The following is a 10,738-nucleotide window of genomic DNA, read 5'->3' as shown; positions in this document are numbered from 1 at the left end:
ACAATCTTTACCCCACCCAAACACACACATACAATCATTCATCTTGCACTCTATACCCCAACCTAACACACACATACAATCATTCATCTTGCACTCTATACCCCAACCTAACACACACATACAATCATTCATCTTACACTCTATACCCCAACCTAACACACACATACAATCATTCATCTTACATTATACGTCTCTTTACTCCACCCTAACACACACATACAATCATTCATCTTACACTCTATACCCCACCCAAACACACACATACAATCATTCATCTTACAATCTTTACCCCACCCTAACACACACATACAATCATTCATCTTACACTCTTTACCCCACCCAAACACACACGGACAATCATTCATCTTACACTCTTTACTCCACCCTAGCACACACATACAATCATTCATCTTACACTCTTTACCCCACCCAAACACACACATACGATCATTCATCTTACACTCTTTACCCCACCCTAACACACACATACAATCATTCATCTTACAATCTTTACCCCACCCTAACACACACATACAATCATTCATCTTACACTCTTTACCCCACCCTAACACAAACATACAATCATTCATCTTACACTCTTTACCCCACCCAAACACACACGGACAATCATTCATCTTACACTCTTTACTCCACCCTAACACACACATACAATCATTCATCTTACACTCTTTACCCCACCAAAACACACACATACAATCATTCATCTTACACTCTTTACCCCACCCTAACACACACATACAATCATTCATCTTACAATCTTTACCCCACCCTAACACACACATACAATCATTCATCTTACAATCTTTACCCCACCCTAACACATACATACAATCATTCATCTTACACTCTTTACCCCACCCAAACACACACATACAATCATTCATCTTACAATCTTTACCCCACCCAAACACACACATACAATCATTCATCTTACACTCTTTACCCCACCCAAACACACACATACAATCATTCATCTTACACTCTTTACCCCACCCTAACACACACATACAATCATTCATCTTACACTATACTTCTCTTACCCCACCCAAACACACACATACAATCATTCATCTTACACTCTTTACCCCACCCTAACACACACATACAATCATTCATCTTACACTCTTTACCCCACCCAAACACACACATACAATCATTCATCTTACACTCTTTACCCCACCCAAACATACATACAATCATTCATCTTACACTCTTTATCCCCACCCAAACACACACATACAATCATTCATCTTACAATCTTTACCCCACCCTAACACACACATACAATCATTCATCTTACACTCTTTACCCCACCCAAACACACACGGACAATCATTCATCTTACACTCTTTACTCCACCCTAACACACACATACAATCATTCATCTTACACTCTTTACCCCACCCAAACACACACATACGATCATTCATCTTACACTCTTTACCCCACCCTAACACACACATACAATCATTCATCTTACAATCTTTACCCCACCCTAACACACACATACAATCATTCATCTTACACTCTTTACCCCACCCTAACACAAACATACAATCATTCCTCTTACACTCTTTACCCCACCCAAACACACACGGACAATCATTCATCTTACACTCTTTACTCCACCCTAACACACACATACAATCATTCATCTTACACTCTTTACCCCACCAAAACACACACATACAATCATTCATCTTACACTCTTTACCCCACCCTAACACACACATACAATCATTCATCTTACAATCTTTACCCCACCCTAACACACACATACAATCATTCATCTTACAATCTTTACCCCACCCTAACACATACATACAATCATTCATCTTACACTCTTTACCCCACCCAAACACACACATACAATCATTCATCTTACAATCTTTACCCCACCCAAACACACACATACAATCATTCATCTTACACTCTTTACCCCACCCAAACACACACATACAATCATTCATCTTACACTCTTTACCCCACCCTAACACACACATACAATCATTCATCTTACACTATACTTCTCTTACCCCACCCAAACACACACATACAATCATTCATCTTACACTCTTTACCCCACCCTAACACACACATACAATCATTCATCTTACACTCTTTACCCCACCCAAACACACACATACAATCATTCATCTTACACTCTTTACCCCACCCAAACATACATACAATCATTCATCTTACACTCTTTATCCCCACCCAAACACACACATACAATCATTTATCTTACACTCTTTACCCCACCCTAACACACACATACAATCATTCATCTTACACTCTTTACCCCACCCAAACACACACATACAATCATTCATCTTACACTCTTTACCCCACCCAAACACACACATACAATCATTCATCTTACACTATACTTCTCTTTACCTCCCCCAAACACATACATACAATCATTCATCTTACACTATACTTATCTTTACCCCACCCAAACACACACATACAATCATTCATCTTACACTCTATACCCCACCCTAACACACACATACAATCATTCATCTTACACTATACTTCTCTATTCCCCACCCAAACACACACATACAATCATTCATCTTACACTCTTTACCCCACCCAAACACACACATCACACACACGGAGTACACCAAACCCCACACCAATACACTCCACACCGTAACAGTTACGCGTATTTCACTACGTGCATTTATTAACAGTGTGATCCAAATATATGTAAACAAAAACCGTATTATGATAACAAAGTTATAATCAATAACGTGTTTAATGTATTTTGGTTTACCTTATAAACAAAGCCTCTTAAATCAATGTATTATTGAATCATCTGTATCTATGATAAGTTATTCATGCTGATCACTGAATTAATAACAATCGTCTCCTGTATCTAGTTTAACGGACATCTGTAATGTACATCTTTAATGGACATCTTTATACTCTATTTCATACATCTTTAATGTATATCTTTATACTCTATTTGATACATCTTTAAGGGTCATCTTTATGCTCTATTTGATACATGTTTAATGGACATATTTATACTCTATTTCATACATCTTTAATGGACATCTTAATAATCTATTTGATACATCTTTAATGGTCATCTTTATACTCTATTTGATACATGTTTAATGGACATCTTTATACTCTATTTGATACATCTTTAATAGACATCTTTATACTCTATTTGATACATCTGTAATGGACATCTTTATACTCTATTTCGTACATCTTTATACTCTATTTGATACATCTTTAATGGACATCTTTATACTCTATTTGATACATCTTTAATGGACATCTTTATAATCTATTTGATACATCTTTAATGGACATCTTTATACTCTACTTCATACATCTTTAATGTACATCTTAATAATCTATTTGATACATCTTTAATGGTCATCTTTATACTCTATTTCATACATCTTTAATGTACATCTTAATAATCTATTTGATACATCTTTAATGGTCATCTTTATACTCTATTTGATACATCTGTAATGGACATCTTTATACTCTATTTGATACATCTTTAATGGACATCTTTATACTCTATTTGATACATCTGTAATGGACATCTTTATACTCTATTTCGTACATCTTTATACTCTATTTGATACATCTTTAATGGACATCTTTATACTCTATTTGTTACATCTGTAATGGACATCTTTATACTCTATTTCGTACATCTTTATACTCTATTTGATACATCTTTAATGGACATCTTTATAATCTATTTGATACATCTTTAATGGACATCTTTATAATATATTTGATACATCTTTAATGGTCATCTTTATACTCTATTTGATACATCTTTAATGGTCATCTTTATACTCTATTTGATACATCTTTAATGGACATCTTTATACTCTATTTGATACATGTTTAATGGACATCTTTATACTCTATTTCATACATCTTTAATGTACATCTTAATAATCTATTTGATACATCTTTAATGGTCATCTTTATACTCTATTTGATACATCTGTAATGGACATCTTTATACTCTATTTGATACATCTTTAATGGACATCTTTATACTCTATTTGATACATCTGTAATGGACATCTTTATACTCTATTTGATACATCTGTAATGGACATCTTTATACTCTATTTGATACATCTTTAATGGACATCTTTATACTCTATTTTGTACATCTTTATACTCTATTTGATACATCTTTAATGGACATCTTTATAATCTATTTGATACATCTTTAATGGACATCTTTATAATATATTTGATACATCTTTAATGGTCATCTTTATACTCTATTTGATACATCTTTAATGGTCATCTTTATACTCTATTTGATACATCTTTAATGGACATCTTTATACTCTATTTGATACATGTTTAATGGACATCTTTATACTCTATTTCATACATCTTTAATGTACATCTTAATAATCTATTTGATACATCTTTAATGGTCATCTTTATACTCTATTTGATACATCTGTAATGGACATCTTTATACTCTATTTCGTACATCTTTATACTCTATTTGATACATCTTTAATGGACATCTTTATAATCTATTTGATACATCTTTAATGGACATCTTTATAATCTATTTGATACATCTTTAATGGACATCTTTATAATCTATTTGATACATCTTTAATGGACATCTTTATAATATATTTGATACATCTTTAATGGACATCTTAATAATCTATTTGATACATCGCCAATGGTCATCTTTATACTCTATTTGATAATGTTTAATGCACATCTTTATACTCTATTTGATACATCTTTAATGGACATCTTTATACTCTACATCTTTAATGGACATCTTTATAATCTATTTGATACATCTTTAATGGACATCTTAATAATCTATTTGATACATCGCCAATGGTCATCTTTATACTCTATTTGATAATGTTTAATGCACATCTTTATACTCTATTTGATACATCTTTAATGGACATCTTTATACTCTATTTGATACATCTTTAATTGACATCTTTATACTCTATTTGATACATCGTTAATGGACATCTTTATACTCTATTTGATACATCTTTAATGGACATCTTTATACTCTATTTGATACATCTTTAATGGACATCTTTATACTCTATTTGATACATCTTTAATGGACAACTTTATACAATATTTGAAGCCAAAATGTATTTAATAGGGAAAAAAGTTCTGTACTTTCAATTTATTGTATTAAATGTATGCCTGTTATTTAGTGTCACTCACGTAGGCCTAAGTGGTCATCCTTAAATGACGTCACACTTTATTTTGACAATTTTTACCTTCCCCCTCCCCTCCGTCACACATCGTCACAAAAAGCCAGACCCCCCCCATAAAATGACGTCATATCTCAGCCTACAACCCCCCCCCCTCAAAATTGCTGTTGAAGTTTCTTAAAACAGGGATATTTTTTTCCAAAATCTTGTCTGAACTCTCTCAACATAGAGTATTTTAATCAATTCATAATACAATTTATTGAAACAGTTTTCTAAAACGCGAAATAACGACTAAAATTCGTTTTCTAACATTGCTGTTTTATAATGCAAAAGTGTGACGTCCCGCCATCTGACCCCCCCCCCCCCCCTCCCCATCACACACCGTCACAAAATAACACCCCCCTTCCCCTTTCGAGTGTGACGTCATTTATGGACGACCACTAACTTTGATTTTAAAATAAATTACATATATTGTTTGATGTAAGTGATTCATCATTAGGTGTTCCAAATATCTTTTAGAAGTACGGGATTATATTATTGATGAAACTTTTTTTTAAAATAACTCTCTAGTTACAACATGCTTTGTTTTAAAACCACTACGGTAATGTTCAGATTCTTTCGACTTTTACTAACTCCTCCGGTAGTAAACACATATGGCTGCTAAAAGATTTGAGTTACTTTACCTCATAAGGAATACATAAGGTAATATATTGCTTTAGGCACGTAAAATCGGCCAAGGCTAGTATTGTGAAAAGGTGCCTCGTTACATTTTAGTAATTATTTAACATTTTTAGGAAGATTTATGTTTTGAAATATACAAAAATGTTTCAAAGTTTCATTCATGTACCTGTTTTTAAACAATTGTATTAAAACTTTTCAGTAATAAAGACTAGTGATGTTTTCATCAGATGCAATAAAGCTCGTTTACTTCAGCAGCCATCTTGTTTAAGTTTTTTTTTTTTGTGAACTTATAGCGGGAGATTCAGGGGAAGCCACTCATTACTAGCCTCTGCCGATTTGACGTACCTAAAACGATAGATTATCAGTAATGCTAAGCATAGATATTATCTATCAATAACATGATAAAATGCCTTTCTTTTCCAAGGAGACCTCTCCTATTTTCCTATATATATATATATAACACTTTGTTTCATTGTTTTCATTGAAACCTTCCTTTTCCTGTCATATTTATATACATCTGTTATTTATTCAAATATAATAAACAATTAAATTGATGGTGTTCATATTTGAGAATATCATTTTTAAAGTGAGATGTGTAGATATATTGTTATATTCATTTTTTTAAGAACTAATACCACGCAGTATTTTTTTTCTGTATTTTCTTAGAAACTATCCACCTTTATTATGAAAACAAAAATTGTAAGATTTAAAATCTTATTTATTAAATCCCAGTTATTAAGATTCCCTTTAAATACGGCACATTTCAGCATCTTTTGTATTGTAATATCCTTACTCATTCAGGGAGATACTTGTAGCAATGGATCCAAGGTGTATGATTCAGGAACCACAACCGATAAAATATCAACTCATAAATGTTGTTTACATGGTTATCTAACATGCCCATTTAGATAGTTGGATCCATGGATGTCATTTTATTTGATTGAAATAAAAGGTCACTATTACCCAAACAATGTTGAGTACCTGTTTTAGCTGCCACTGCTCTGGTAAGATCGAAGTTAAAATGTTTACCTCTAGTGCAAGCTGGACACAACCAAACCATTACTGTAAACAAACGTTTGAATTTGGTTTACTACAAGTACAGCAAGATAAACATTAAACAAGCGAGAAAAAAACAGAACAATGGCCTTGTTTAACACAAGGTGGAACACCTTCATTTCAAAGAGTATTCTCTTCTAATGTGATAAAAAGGGAGATGATAAAATGTCATGTGTCACAAATCATTTTCTTACGTTTCTTCTAGATGTGAAAATATTATTTTATTAGACAAATTTTCTCAGTAAAGTTTTTACAAAAATAAAAAAAAGCTTCAAGTCGCAAACCATTACGTAACTAAGGAATTTCTAGAATATTAATTATAATTTATGATTTAACTCCCCTGTAATTTAAAAATTAACAAAATCAAATGAAACGGTTGACAGTGGTCATAAATTGAAATCTACTTGAATTTAAAGTTAATGTTAAAGTAGCAAACATGGTAAACACTATTTATAAACTTGTATCAAAATAAATTATTGCCTGAATGATATTTTAAAAAAACGTTTAATATTAGCATGCTTGTATTTATTGCCTGCGCCAGCAATTGGGGTGATGAGGGGAGGGGTCAATACATATATATATATATATATATATATATATATATATATATATATATATATATATATATATATATATATATATATATAATCTGAGACAACTTTCATTTTTGTAGTATATTGGGGGGAGGGTGGGTAGGTTATAAAACCCTCTTCACTTGTTACCACCGCCACCGATTGTGTCACAACATTCAGAAAAATAAAAAAAATTAGATTTCAAAAAGTGATAAAAAATGTGAACTAGCTTGTAGTCGTATGAATTGAAACCAACCTGCTAGAAAATTTCCTCTTTGGCCTATTTAACAAGATTGCTATGACACTGTTTACGAGATGGCCGGTATTATACGAGCATTAACTTTACAAGATTCTATTTTTTTCCCACGTTTTCTTTAACTTGCTTTCTCTGTTTGTCTTTCCAATCAAATCTTGCGATCGAAATTTCTGGCACTTCCCAGTTAGCTAGCGCGCTGAAATTTTCAGGGAAGCTTTCTTTTGGATGACCATTGAATATTCAATTGTTATTATTACTAAATTGATCAATGGAAACATTTTATTGAGCATTTTAGACCGCTATATAATCTATATATATAATCCTCCTCTGCTAGCCATTAGAAAAAAAACCAGCGACGCGTACCTCGCGCGCAGTGAAGCGAACGATCACATGTCGCCACAGGCTTAGGGGCAGAGAATTTAGCTTGAACCGAGTTTAAACTTACAGAAGGTAGGCCAGTTTGGGGGAGACGATATGGTCGAGTGGTTGGGCACACGATTGCTATCTTACTCGACACGGGTTCAAATCTATGTGTTCTAGTCAGTAACGTATTCAAACAACGTGTTTTTTACGAGTTGTCTTTTTACGAGTTGTCTTTTTACGAGTTGTCTTTTTACGAGTTGTCTTCGTTTACCCAAAAAAAGTGAAAAGATAAAATCGATAGCAAGATTTTAATGCAAACAAACAGACAAAGACTAAAAAGTAGAAAATAATAATCATTAAAAAAGTTTTAAAAAACCCACGTTTTCTGATTGAACTAAAAAGTAGAAAATAAATGCTATAGGCCCTACATCACAATAATGCAAGCGATCACTCTACTATAAGCAAGCAAAAACGTGGGGCGCCGTGATTTTCTTACAGTTTCTAATACTGTTGACTCTCTACAAGCTCCCTAATAAAAGTCAATAGTATTATCTAATCAATAGTAATATAACTTTTACTTCGACGCCCCACGTTTTTGATCGCTTATAGTAGAGTGATCGCTTGCATTATTGTGATGTAGGGCCTATAGCATTTATTTTCTACTTTTTAGTTCAATCAGAAAACGTGGGTTTTTTAAAACTTTTTTAATGATTATTATTAGTAAATTCATGTTTTCTCACTACTCTTATATTAAGTAGAAAATATGCCTACAAAATCAGGCAGCGTTTAGATAATGAGATTATCAAATCTTCTCAACATAGATTTGAATTAGCCTTAGGAATTTTTTGTCGTGTTTTAGCAAGCTGACGTATTAAGCTTGAAAAACTCAACAAGTTTTATAATCTAAGGTAAATTTGTTCAGCACTCGACACGCGATGAAAAACTAACCCAAAATGTTGCAGCTCCCTTGAGATAAGGAGATAAACTTAAGAACAACCACACAAACACGCATTGATGCCAGATTTTTATGCGACGCACGACCATCCGTGCCAGATATCTGAGTTTAAAAAATTTATATTAAAATATACAGAACGTGCTGAGTCTTTAAATTTCACGTATACGGCAGTGAGTGATCCTGTGTTACACGGCAGTGAGTGATCCTGTGTTACACGGCAGTGAGTGATCCTGTGTTACACGGCAGTGAGTGATCCTGTGTTACACGGCAGTGAGTGATCCTGTGTTACATGGCAGTGAGTGATCCTGTGTTACACGGCAGAGAGTGATCCTGTGTTACACGGCAGTGAGTGATCCTGTGTTACATGGCAGTGAGTGATCCTGTGTTACACGGCAGTGAGTGATCCTGTGTTACATGGCAGTGAGTGATCCTGTGTCATATGGTCGAGTCTAATAGCGCGTGAGTTTTGTTTTCTTTCTGGGGTGAGCGAAAAGTTTTATTATTTCCGGTATATATATATATATATATATATATATATATATATATATATATATATATATATATATATATATATATATATATATATATATATATATATACATATATATACATATACATATATATGTATATATTTATGAATATGTGTGTACTTTTTATATTTGTATATATATATATACAGATATATATATATATATATATATATATATATATATATATATATATATTTTATATATATATTTTATATATATATTTTATATATATATATATATATATATATATATATATATATATATATATATATATATATATATATATATATATATATAGTACATTATATATATCTATGTAGAAATGTACATACATATTATATAATATTTATCTATAAATATATATATATACATGTGTGTATATGCATATGTGTGTTTAGATATATATGGGTGTGTAACCGTCTGCGTGTATGTGTTTATATTTGTAAGTAGATGTTGGCACTACATTTATTTACAAACTACCGTGGTGGAGAACGTACACAGCAGCACATCTAGTCAGTCCCGACAGTTTCTATACTTATGTTAGGAGTGTACGAAGGTAATTATTGGCTTAACACGGTCACATGACTGGCCAGATTTGCAACACATTTAATTTGTTAGCTGGACTAATCAATATACAGTAGTGGTGGTGGTGGGTCCATGTGCTAATTACATCTCAATTGATTAATTAAAGTTAACATCGAAAACTTTTGTTTGCGGCCCCACCTTACATTGTCGTAATTCTAAAATTTAAATTACCAAGACTGCTCAAGGCCGAATCTACCAAACTAAATTTTAACACGACGACTCTATTTTGCTTTGAAATAATCTACGTCTTTATTGCGCAATAAACAAAGATTTACTTGCTTTATACAACTGACTACGAGACACGCACAATAAACTGTACAACGCCACAGCTAGATAGACGCAATGTTTACAGCCAGCAATGAAACATGTGCATGTAAGACACAATCCCGGATGTTTTTTCCGACCTTCACAGACCCACCTTAGTACGGAAATGGTGACACAAGTCCGGACTGACCCAGATGTATCAAAACGAGGGTCGGGCAAGGCGCCCATAT

At 32.7% G+C, this 10,738-nt stretch overlaps 1 protein-coding gene across 1 annotated transcript in view; it reads left to right on the top strand.

Annotated features, from left to right (window-relative positions):
- The first annotated feature begins 9,533 nt into the window (after positions 1–9,533).
- Positions 9,534–10,738, top strand: part of LOC131946961 (adenosine deaminase AGSA) — a 16,586-nt gene continuing 15,381 nt past the window's right edge. Inside the window, exon 1 of the mRNA XM_059308021.1 lies at positions 9,534–9,611. The gene's annotated coding sequence lies outside the window, so the exon portion shown is untranslated. The remainder of the gene's footprint in view (positions 9,612–10,738) is intronic.

The sequence above is a fragment of the Physella acuta genome, unplaced genomic scaffold (assembly GCF_028476545.2).
Source record: "Physella acuta isolate Inbredline_101_S28 unplaced genomic scaffold, ASM2847654v3 ptg000578l, whole genome shotgun sequence".
In the NCBI taxonomy this organism is placed as follows: Eukaryota; Metazoa; Mollusca; class Gastropoda; family Physidae; genus Physella; species Physella acuta.
The sequence above is the reverse complement of the archived record's forward strand: the minus strand, read 5'-3'. Positions and strand labels throughout refer to the sequence as shown.